The 12,129-nt window shown below is 43.8% G+C and overlaps 1 long non-coding RNA gene across 1 annotated transcript; it reads right to left on the minus strand.

The window, feature by feature from the left end:
- On the minus strand, positions 1-11,828 carry LOC139054474 (uncharacterized). Its single transcript, XR_011511262.1, has 3 exons — positions 11,434-11,828; positions 10,206-10,311; positions 1-4,207 (listed from the first exon to the last, which is right to left on the minus strand). It is a non-coding gene; the product is annotated as an uncharacterized lncRNA (long non-coding RNA).
- Between the last annotated feature and the right edge of the window lie 301 nt (positions 11,829-12,129).

The raw sequence follows: 12,129 nt of genomic DNA on the forward strand, positions 1-12,129 counted from the left end.
GACGATTTCATGGATCCCAAGCATGAGGGATTGTTTATTAGTTCTGACATGTTTCTCATAAAAAAGTCAGGCATGAGTTAATCATCACAAAACTATAGCCTTATAAGATACTGTGATAAGCATAATAAATATTTGTACTAACACACAGACTGGGGGCTGGTAACTGCCCATTAGATCTCTCATAGCAAAATAAAATACATCACAACACATTCAATGTGCAATCCCACTAAAGTACAGTGAAAACAAGCAACATACAATATAAAATCTAACTGATAAATATACAGTCAGTACTAGAGACGTTCACATAAAACTCACTGAATATGCAGGTCATTCCTTCAAACAGGCAGTTGTCCAGAACATGGGTGTGCAGTGCATTCAATGGATTAGTATGAACATAACTATGCAACATAAAAATATTGCACTTAAGGCCAAATGGCATCTGCTGCTAATGGCCATTACTGCGCCAGACAAAATGAAACAACCATGTGGTAAATACAGCAAGCATTCGTACTATCACATTAGTGCCGGCCACTGCCCACCATATCTCTCACTGCAAAAAAAAAACAACTATCAACGCATTCCCGATGTAGTGAAACTAAAGTACAGTGAAAACAAGCAACATACAATATAAAATCTAACTGATAAATATACAGTCAGTACTAGAGACGTTCACATAAAACTCACTGAATATGCAGGTCATTCCTTCAAACAGGCAGTTGTCCAGAACATGGGTGTGCAGTGCATTCAATGGATTAGTATGAACATAACTATGCAACATAAAAATATTGCACTTAAGGCCAAATGGCATCTGCTGCTAATGGCCATTACTGCGCCAGACAAAATGAAACAACCATGTGGTAAATACAGCAAGCATTCGTACTATCACATTAGTGCCGGCCACTGCCCACCATATCTCTCACTGCAAAAAAAACAACTATCAACGCATTCATGATGTAGTGAAACTAAAGCACAGTGAAAACAAAATGACACACAATACAAAATCTAACTCACAAATACACAGGCAGTACTAGAGATGTTGACATTAGACACACTGAATATGCAGATCATTCCTTCAAACAGGCAGTTGTCCAGAACATGGGTCTGCAGTGCATTCAATGGATGATTATGGACAAAACTATGCAACATAAAAATATTGCACATAAGGCCAAATGACACCTGCTGCTAACGGCCACTAGTGCCTCAGACGAAATGAAACAACCATGTGGTAAATACAGCAAGCATTCGTACTATCACATTAGTGCCGGCAACTGCCCACCACATCTGTCACGGCAAAATAAAAACTATCACAACACATTCAAGATGTAGTGAAGCTAAGTCAGTAGTAGAGATGTTCACATTAGACCCACTGAATATGCAGACAATTTCTTCAAACAGGCAGTTGTCCACAACATGCGCGTGCAGTGCATTCAATGGATCATGAACAATACTATGCAACATAAAAACATTGCACTTAAGGGCAGCTAGCATCTGCTGCTAATGACCATTAGTGCCCCAGCGAAATGAAACAATTGTGATAAATACAGCAAGCATTCATACTATCACAGTAGTGTTGGCAACTGTCCACCATATCTTTCATTGCAAAAGAAAAACTATCACAACACATTCAAGATGTAGTGAAACTAAAGTACAGTGAAAATAAACAAGTGACACAATATACAAAACTCTTCAGTATTGCAACAAGCAAATGAGAGGGCACTAAAGATTACCATTAGACCCATCGATAGCATACTGACCTTCAAACAGCTAGTTGCCCAAGACATGGGTGCACAGTGCAATGAATGGATAGTTAGGAAGAAAACTGCAACAACCATGAGCAACATGTTCTATAAACTTTCAAACTTTCTAAAAAATGACCTCACTCAGATAAGGAAAATGGTGATTGCTAATACACACGACAAAACATATATGTGAAAACAGCCATTAACTGATACTAAAGCCCCTCCATACACGTTTCCGCTGACCAGGTTAAGTACCGCCAACCTACCCTCTTCCTCCACGCTCCTCTGCCACTCACCCCCTTAGCTTCCGGTGTCAAGCGGAATTTCCGTAGCTGCAGCTTCCTGTTCCGAGTGGAAGTAACGCTATGTTTTTCTTAACGTTGTTTACTTTCGCGTCGATGGAGAGGCTTTAATTGCACCAGCTGCGGTTTAAACTGTGAATGCGATTCCATCCAAGTACCACCGCCTATTGCAATCAGCGATCTGATCGTGTTCGCTGTTTCGCGTCAACCTGCGACGGGTTGTGCCACGAGAGACAACGTACAGTGGAATGTAGTGCCTGGGCGCTTGGAGACCACTGCCGTTTTTCGTGCATTTAGAAAACAGCGACCACGAATTACTACTTTAGCGGAATACAACAGCTTGTCGCCTTTGCATTCTTCTCATGGTGACTCCCACAGCTCTGCTAAGCACGCGTGGGCGTCTCACCATCGGCAGTCAAAGCGGAAATTCCCGCAGCACAACTTCAGGAAGCGGTAACGCCGGAACCGGAAACTTTTAAACTGGAAATGCTGGAACCGGATTTGGTGTGAGGGGAAAAGGCGGCGCACAACAAAGGTTGTCGCTACTTAAGAAAGCGGTAGTGGCACGTGGATGGAGGGGCTCTAACTGATACCACTCCCCCTTGTGCTCAAAGAAAACATATGCAGCCCGTTTTCCACACAAGAGGAACACGTTGCACAACTGTATTGCAGTACTTATGGGTACAAGCCAGATTTCAATTTCGTTGCCTAAAAATTGTAGTGCTTCTTAGATAGACTAAAAGGGAATTGAGCGTGTTGCCCTTGTCCGTTTCTAGGCATGCAGTTGTGATGGATGCCATATGCTTGTGTGACAAATTGAACATGGTGCTATAGGTACGACTACAAGGATGTATATTTGTAGCTGCCCTCAAACCCCTTCATGTTGCCAGTCAGCATCTATGGTGTATCTTTGTATTGCTCATCTAACACTGTTTACACAGAGAAGGCATGTCTGAATACCAAACCACCTTATTCTCCAGTTACTTTAAAGTGAATGCGTTGTGACAAAGTGTAATGTGAGAAGTCCATGATAAAGAAAAAAAATTGCTAATTCAACTCCCTCCTGAATTACCAATTTCTGGGCCATTAAGTTTTGCATAATACACTTGTGATTAACACAGAGCCACGTTGGCCTAACCCTAGTGGCACAGGACATCCTTCAAGTTATCAGTTGGTACAGAATCATTGAGCATGCTGCTGGTGCTTTTGCCCCCGCTGAGAATACCTGTGGAATACTAACACACATTTTGTTGCTGAAGGTCCATTACACAAATACTAAAGTGAAACAGTAAATCATTTTATACTGATAAAACAATCTTTCAGAACTGTATTCATGAACATTGTGGCAATACGAGGATTATTAGAAGAGAAAATGAAGATTTAACTTTCATTTTTCAAGTTTTATGCAGTGCCCGCACATCAGTGTGGAGTCATACTTCAACTAAGTATATTCTTTGACACCTTTACAACAGAATTCATCAATATTGGCCAGTAGAACATTAGCTAGACCCGAACAGACACCGTCAAATTCCATATCACAGCGAGCTGGTGCAGGAACTATAAGGTGGTGGTGGCGACACCAGTTTTCGTTTTTGCAAGTTATCTGGCTTATCAAGCCAATTCTCATGGTGGGAGTTGTTTTTTCGGTGTTGTAGAAGAATGATTTAATAAAGCTCAAATAAATTTTCTTTTTCGTGTCCCTTTAAAGCAAGCACTGTGCTACATGGCTTGGGCAACCTGTCAGCCACAGAACCCACGAGTGCTTTTGTTAGGCAAAATAATTTTGACAGAAACTTTCTTGAGGATATGCATCTGAAAATTTTTTTGCCTAGCAATAGTTCTTGTAAAAATTGACTAAATCCAATGCTTTCACCTGCGGCTTTGTGTAGCAAAAATCCAGAAAGCAGTGCTCAATAAATGTCAAAATCCTGTGGGCCTTTTTCGAGTAGATAACGTGGAAAACCCAGAACAAAGCGAAAAGGCAGGCCAGTGACGCTCTCACAAACAATCGCTGCGCATCCATGTGTAGCGCCTCCCTTCAACCTCTTCTTTTGTAAAAGGAGCCTTAAGGAGGCCCCCCGCAAACTGAAAGCCCGAGTTGTTAGCATCCAGGCGCAGCCTCTTCAGCAGGCCCTTTTCACCATATACACCGTCGCCGATGTCTACCTGTGAAACAACAGAACAAGCACAGATTAATTTTCTACACTTTTGATCAAGGAAAGGTTAGGAAATAAGGTAAGGTTTGCAAAAACGGAAGTAGCTGCTTCTTGTTGATACGGTTTAAAGAACAAAGTACCCTTACGTATACCATACATGCGTTGTGCTGAGCTGTGTACTTTCACCTAAGACTAGAAAGTATTGAGAACTTCAATGCAAAAGAAAGACATTCATCTGCCTAGCTCTAAGCAAATGCGTTCCACCCCTTGGCACAGAATGAAATCTGGTGCTGTTCTAGCGATTAGCACACACTGAAAGCTTCAAGCCCGATTTAGTATTAGGCCAAGGGTCAAGATGTGCTCGATTATAGTCGGATACAACTTTAGAAAAACAGGGGCGTTTACTCCTCCGAGGCGGATGCACACGAGCATCCACTAATGGGTGCGCACTCTGGACTGACGTCATGCGCCGGACGGCCGGTGGCCCGCCGTCGAAGATGGCCGCCCGGGCTTCGAACTGGGCCAAGTCGCGTCAGCTGTGCGTGTCAATGCCTCGTCACAGTGAATTCCCAAACTGTTTGTCATTGTCTATCATGCCGGAAATATTACTGCGAGCTTGCAATGCGGCATCTGTGCCGCGTGCGTTTATTCTAAGCCGTGATCCGGCGAAGAAACATTGCAGCGAGCATCGCTGATGCTGCACTACGCTTTGCCTGAAAACAGGATGCCTCGGCGACTGCTGCACACATCCTGCCTGTTTGTTTCATGTCTTTTTTATTTCGCTCCTGAGTGAAGTTAGGACAAGAAAAGTTTGCCAAAGTCTGGTGCCTGCTGTCAGCGGCGGGTGAGTTCGTGTACCGTGTCCTGCATTTTTTCGTCGGACGGGGTAAAGTGATGGAGCAAAACCATTCTGAGGAGAAATTAGAAAAGCGTGCGCGCATGAAACAAACCTACGAGCGTCTCAACAGAAAATATTTGACAAAGAAGCCTCCAATGCAAAGATTTGTCGCCGTCAACTTAGCGTGAGTGATCGTTGTCAACAGTGAGATAGCCGAGCGTCTAACGGCGGTGCTCGAGCGTTGTGTATAGCACCGTCGATTGATTTCTTTCCACCAGTGCTCACCGCGCACGCAAGCTGTAGAATGCGTGCTGTGGCACAGTCACGCATAAGTTGTGTTGCCAGCGTTCCTGCTTCCATGCGTGTTTGCACTTACTCATATTTGTCCTTTCATTTTATATTAGCATTTGTTTTTGATAGTTTTCTTTCAGCAAAGTCCTTACACATTTTCATTAGCCAATCTCATTCAAAGCACTAACTTCTGTACACTGCAGGACTGGTCTCTTCCATCTCATTAAAACCTTTCTCACTGGTCTACCTCGTCTTCTCAATCTGCCTACTCGCTGCGTTTTCTGTCCTTGTTTCTTGTGTTGTTGCTGCAATGTGATTAACCAACTTGCTCAAAACAAATTTTGATCGCCTATCAAAACAGAAAGGTTTAGAGATACATTTTTTTAAAAGCGTCATGTGGGTTGCACAGTAACTTTGCCTCTTACCTCTGTTCATGTTTATGCGTCAGTGCATGTGGCAGCTAGCCAGAAGTGCACATGAAAGGCTGCATATTGTGAAACACCTTGCTATGCTGTTGCATTTTTCATGCATTCAGTCTTAGTAAACAAACGGTTTCGCTGCCTATCACATATGATGGCGAAAATTTTCAGCACGAATAACAATGTGCAGTGGGGTGTGATTTCTGTCTGACGCATTCGCCGTTGCAAAGACATTTTTCAATGAATGGAGCCCAGCAAAGTAGTGCACTGAGAGCTTTTGCAACTTTCACCATTTATTACTTCACAAATGACATTGTCTGAACCTGGCCGTTGATCGACATGCCGATGGCTTGTAAATTAAATAATTGCCTCAATAAAACACATTCAACTTCACTCAGCAATTTTTAGCACAATGCTAGCAGAGCTATTCAGGGTGAATAATTGTGCTTACATTGGCTTACATGTGCTTACATTACTTGCCCGGTCAGATAAACAAATACAACAAGGCTGCGGTATGACTGTGATTTGACGTGCAGACTGCTAATGGTGCCTTTCAAGCGTGCCCTTGACTGCTGCTATTAATAGCTACCCGCCTGGGTATATTGGGCCTAACTAAGCTAATGATGTTTGATAATAGTTCTCTTATTCGCATTGCTTGCCTGGGCCAGGTAACCAAAATAAACAATGCCACCACATGAATTAGTGTTTGCATGCAAGCTGCCAACAGTGGCTGTAATTCTCACATTGATTGCTGCCATTTCACCAACAGTGGCGACGGCTTGACTGCGCTTTGATGTGCCGACTGCTAATGGTGCCTTTCAAGCGTGCCCTCGACTACTGCTATTAATAGCTACCCGACTGAGTATATTGGGCCTAACTAAGCTAATGATGTTTGATAATTGTTCTCTTATTCGCATTACTTGCCTAGGCCAGGTAACCAAAATAAACAATGCCACCACATGAATGTGTGTTTGCATGCAAGCTGCCAACAGTGGCTGTCATTCTCGCATTGATTGCTGCCGTTTCACTAACAGTGGTGACGGCTTGACTGGGCTTTGACGTGAAGACTGCTAAAGGTGCCTTTGAAGCGTGCCCTGATGACTGTTATTTCATTACAGGGCCCGTCATGCTCATAAGTGGCTGCCCAATAGAGTATTTTGGGCCTTCTGACATTGGCATTATTCATCTCAACGGGCTGGAAAAAACAGTAGGGGCAGCACAACTGCACACAAAGCACAATGTGCTTTGGCGTGCAGGCTGCTAAGAGTGGCTGTCAATTTCATTCACGTTGACTACTGCTTTTTCGTGTGAAGCTGGACAGTGGCTGCCCGAATGAGCATTTCGGGCCCCACATAGTTATTCAGAGTTAATAACTGCATTTGCATTCAGATTTTCGGGCATTTCGGCACGTTTCCATGCCAACGCTTATATTGAGCATGATCTGTGCAGGACGTTGCTTTTTCAGAATTGGGCTTCCATTAGAAGGAATATGTCATCAAATGAACCGCTTGTTTATTTGAGAGGTCACGGGAGAATGCTTGGCTGCTGTGCTTGACACACAGTACACCGCTTCAGTGATGGGAGATCCATTGTTGCGCTTGCCGAGGTATGTGTGGCTGGCAGGAGATCTGGACCTCGCTTCACGCAGAGTCAGAAACGAGGAGAGTTTTCTCTGCGAATAATTCTTTATACAATGTTTACATGTTGTCGTCGTTATCAGGACAGAGACCAACAGAGCAGCTGCAAGCTGCTTAAATAACACCCCTCCGTCCAAAGATCCCCCAGACAGTCCCCAAGGACGAAACAAGGTCGTGAGAGAAAGGGTCCGGGCAGCCTCCAGGGTCCTAACGCCGCTCTCAGTGGCCAGCGCTTCCTTGAACCGCGCTGCGGCGTCAGGACGATTTGGCGGTCGGTCAGAATGGTGCGCCGGGCAAGTTTTATGGCCCGCATAGGACAAAGGGAACCAACTGCAAGGCACCGGGTCGAAACAAAGCCCTCCTTTGGAAACTGTCCCAAACACAGCGGGAGTCGTTTGTGGTGTGGGAGCCGCCGGACAAGGGGGGGGGGGGGGGGGGTTGCATTGCTGCCGGGACGGGGAGGGGCCGAATAGCAGTCCGTGATCCGGTGGCTGCTTCCGTCGTAGACGCCGTGCACGTAGTCGTGTCCGAAGCAGGCAGGCACCATGCGGGGATGAATGCTGCCTCCACAGTCGACAAACCATAGCACTGGCCTTCCGTCAGGCAAATCCCAGGGCACAAACATAACACAATATACGCTTTGAGAACTCGTTAGTGAGATCTCGATCGTCGGTATCTCGTTGTGGTGAAAGAAATCGTGCACACGACCTCAGCGCACATGTGTCCTTCTTCGTGCTGCTTCTTCTTTTCTCCACATTTTGTGGGCGTTTTCGCGAGGGCGTCGATAGTTTGCCACCTGAAATATGCGAAGCTGTGACCTCCCTCCTCACCTTTAACACGGTGCTTTCGCTGACACTGAGCATCTTGGGTTTGTAATGGTTGCGATAAATGCATTGTTTTATATAAGTACTGGTTCAGTAGCAACTGATTCATTTGAAGCTCGGAACAGGAGTAGTAAATGGGCCATGTGCATGTAAACAAGCACAAATGCCATGCAGAGTTGCTCTTTCTACTTTTGCCACTTGCAATGAAGCTAAAGAGCAGACGACGGGCAGCGTTGTGGAAGGCATGGGGTTATTTTTCTGTCGCGATCTGGCATGTGCTGTAGCACATGAGAGCTCTACTAAACCAGTCATCAAAGTCTTTATTTATACTGAGAATTGCGCGTTTCCTAAGCACGATTTTTTGAGCGGGATTATTTTAGTCGCGGAGGCAATCGGACGTCGCGCTTCATTAATCTGGGCGGGGCCTCCCCTGTTTTCTAAATTTGTATCCGACTATAGTGACGCACAAGTGCTCGAGAACTATTGAACAAGACGCACTTGTTTTCGATTTACTGACTGCACTTGGGTGTAAAGCTTTTGTCTGAGAAATGAATAAACCACATACACAAGCAGCATTTTCTTAGCACAGTTTTTAATAGGTACTGATACCTTCAATTTAGAAAGCCCTGTATATTGGGCCTCATCAAACTAATTTCATAAAAGGTTTGGCAAGGTAGAAGCACAGAATTTTAGAGTCATAAGAACACAGGTGAAATGAGTTATTTATTGCAATTATTACTCAAATTTAAAATTTAGGTCCCTCATCCCAATGAGAAATTGATACAAGCAGTTTGTACATGCCACATAAGCATTTAGATATCAAAAATACGGATTAAAGAAAACCATTTCTTGAAGGTTCATTATTGCAAGCAGTCATGGCCTCGAGGAGAAATAACTTCTTTTCCTGTCGGCAGAAATGAGGCTCGAGTATTTTATTGACACATATATATGCCCATGCATATATGTTATCTCTGCTGTAAAGCTTTTTTTCATGTGTATGCAAGGCGTGTGTGTAACATCTCATTGTGCACAAAATCAAATCCATAAGAACCCGACAAGAAGCTAAACAAACAAGAGAGCAATCCCAGTGACAAGCCATGTTAAACCAACGAGGTAGCCATCCCAGTAACAAACCGTATCAAAAATTTTACTGACATGAATTCTGACCTTTGAAACATAACATGTGTATATGAATACTTTCTACATTAGAGCAATGGGCAACTTTAAGCAATGGCTACGCCAACATCAGAACGATGTGGATGAGAAAAGAGTGGCATCAAATGCTTGGAGTGGAGCATGCAGCAATGACTAAACACAATAGTGACTGGATAGTGTCTAGCATAATCGGCCAGGAAAGAAATTGGAAGCCATGCCTGTACCCGGATTCCCTGGAGATACAATCAACAGGACACACGTTTATCTGAAACCAAGGAACCCATGCCCATCTTATGCTAAAACTTACATAATTAAATATGCACTTCCACTTTTTTTAGTCTTATTGTGAACAAGGCTTCCATATGGAAGCCAAAATGTATTGCTTTTATTGTTGTATTTGGTTGGTCTATGTCTGTCTTTGTCATGTTTCATACCGACCACACAGGCTTCTCTGAAACTCTTGATGATACAACTTTTGTGCGAAAGCATTGCTTAAGGCACTTTTGCGTAAACCATGTCTTTAGGTGGTACAACGCATTTTTCTAGACACTCTAGAGCACCTTATTCAAGGCACGAAATCTGAATTCATGGTTCTTAAAAAGGCATTTTGGCTAGATTAATATAGTCTATATGGAGTATATAAGGCATAATTACTCAAGCGCCCAATTATATTTAACTCAGAGGAGGCTACTTTAGGTAAATTCATTAAACTGAGGGCACTCCACCAAAACATAAAATTCGTGATCAACCACTAGAAATCCTGAAAATGGCAATACAGTAAAATGATTGCATATAACACAAATGTATCCTACAACTCGAAAGGCAGCGCCAGTTTTGTACGCACCTTTGAGAAAGCACACAGATCACGTGCTTTATTGTCGTGCTGTCCAGCTTCCAGCAGTGCAGCAGGTTCCTGCTCGATGTAGGGATGCCTCCAGAATCCGCATAGCCTTCAAAAGTAAGAAATGCTTAATTTATTGTGCTGTGAACCTGGGAATTTGTGATTTACCAGTGTCATGTGGAATTGCAAAGAGTCTCACACAGCCAGCTGCATGAATTTGCGCCTGGTTGCACAAATGTCCCTTTGTTATATCTAAGGAGGTTACACTGATATTTTGTAACAAGTGAAGTTTCAGGAAGGAACGAAATCAGCAACAACAGGCTACCAGGACAATCAAAAACAAAACTCATATATGCAGTAAAACGTGGCGCATTGGATTAAACAAAAATATTGAGCACATGAAAAGCATTCTGAAAGCTAGATCGCGATTTTGTAGCGATGCTATTCCTTTTCGTTAGTGGTCTGACCGCCGCCCCGGCCCGTGCTACGTACTGGAACAGCCGGTCGTTTGCGGTGGGCGACAAGAGTGGTATAGAATCGAGGGGTAAGTATCGCTACAAAATCGCAGTCCTTACTTTATTACGCACTCCCGTATAACCTACGATTGCAAGAGCTGGCATCCCGTTCGTAAGAATTGGTTGGTCTATGTCTTTCTTAAAGGCCGGTGTCTGAAATGTCTCGATTAAAAATAAACTTCGTTACTGTAATATCGGCGTATGTCGGTTTTGCAACATAGAAGACAAATACGCGAAGACACTCAATAACATAAACAATACACAGGTTCTCGCGACGTGGTCCTCCAAACCAAACTGTATACATACAAAAATCTTCATACAAGCTTCTATCCGCTTAAGCGTCAAACATAGGAATCGTGTGCCAACGCGCGAAGCCCATGATACATCGACGGATACATTACACATGTACTGTACTTGCGGGAATGCATATATAACGAATAACTTCTTGCCAGAAAACTACCGAACGAACAGCAACTTTCAGTGTTTTCATAATTGTGTGCCCATTCAGGCATAGCAATCAAGGCGGGTAGCATATATTTTACAGCAGAATGCAAGTACGCTGTAATATCAGAGGAAGCCTTCGTGAAATTGCTTGCTAAATGTGCACAGCAAGACGGCCAACCTACGATCAGAAAGCGCTTTGCTCTAGCTAGTACACAACGTTCATTACGTAAATCATAAGTTCAAGAATGCGCGCAAGGGCCAAACTTGCTTACCTTTCAAAAAGACTTGGCCAACGCTCCTTCGTCTCAAAGGTACCGAGGCACCGACGTCTTTCTGGCGCAAGCACTGTAGAACTTCCGATGAACTCCAGCTCCACAAAAGCACAACCTTCAACAGCCTTCCATACACTACGATTCGAAGCTCCAGTACCAGACTTTTCACGGGAGCGTGGGCAGAACAAAGGCAGCTCTCGGACGGCCGCTGTAGTAAGACACTCACTGTCGACACTGGTAGATCGCACGAAACACACGGCGAACTAACGGCGTTACACGAGTCCGGAGGGTTTGCGATGGTTACTGCACACGACAAGGAGCACATTTTGTCTAGGCACTTCTAAAATATAACTCAAATACCGCCTTACTGCAGTGTGCATTTCTGACAGCCAACGTGGTATGTCGACCAAACAAATACTGCAGTGGCGCCACTTTGCGGTTTTTAGAAAAATGTGTCGTAAATGAGAAAATTACGTGTTTTTTTCCTAACAACAATCGGTAGGGACACTTTAACAAATTCCTTGGGTCCAAAAGTGTTAACTTTGTATAAATATGCACTTTTTTATACGCAGTTTAAGAAAATGTACTGTATATATAAAAAAAACGAAGCGGATGTCGCCTTCAAGATTCGCAACCGCTTCAGTCGCATGCAGTTTGCAAAAGCACGGCCTTCGAAATCAGACTTTGTCGCTCAAA

The sequence above is a fragment of the Dermacentor albipictus genome, chromosome 1 (genome assembly GCF_038994185.2).
Source record: "Dermacentor albipictus isolate Rhodes 1998 colony chromosome 1, USDA_Dalb.pri_finalv2, whole genome shotgun sequence".
NCBI lineage: Eukaryota > Metazoa > Arthropoda > Arachnida > Ixodida > Ixodidae > Dermacentor > Dermacentor albipictus.